The following is a 655-nucleotide window of genomic DNA, read 5'->3' as shown; positions in this document are numbered from 1 at the left end:
AACTTTTATAAAGAATATCTCTTTGGATTTGAGACTTTAGTCTTTGCAACTTTACAGATCTTCTTTATGCACCAGGAGCTTGTAACACTCCAAAGAGAAAGGAAAAATTGAAATCGCATCATATGACCCCTTTAAATCTAGATTAAAGACACATCTCTTTAGCCAAGCATTCACATAATGTATCTCATAACCTTGTACTTCAGTTACATCTGATCAAATGCGCATTAACATTCTTTTGCTTGGGTTGAACATCATTTTTTGCTTAGTTGGAACAGCAGCTACACTAATTTTTATCTATTAACTTCTCTGTTTCTGCCACAGGATTGGCATCCCGTGGTAATGTAGCGTCTGCGTAGAATCATGCATGGTTTATGGCTTAAGAGACCCCTTTTAGCCTTTGACATTTGCATATAAATTACAGTCCTGGTCACAAACTTTACATTTATATGGGGGCTAAATTGCCAAATGGTTCCTCTCATTATCAAGGAGATGTTGAACAGCTCCACCACTCGCATCTCCCCATCTGATTTCAAACAGTTTCCAAAGACAAGTAAATGACCCCGCCCGGTGCCAGGCGCCGATGGGCCTGGCTGACCAGCAAACTACAACAGGCTCACATAACACACACACACACACACACACACACACACACATA

This window comes from Sinocyclocheilus anshuiensis, unplaced genomic scaffold, assembly GCF_001515605.1.
Source record: "Sinocyclocheilus anshuiensis isolate Anshui unplaced genomic scaffold, SAMN03320099.WGS_v1.1 scaffold731, whole genome shotgun sequence".
Lineage (NCBI taxonomy): Eukaryota > Metazoa > Chordata > Actinopteri > Cypriniformes > Cyprinidae > Sinocyclocheilus > Sinocyclocheilus anshuiensis.
Note: the sequence above shows the minus strand (reverse complement) of the source record.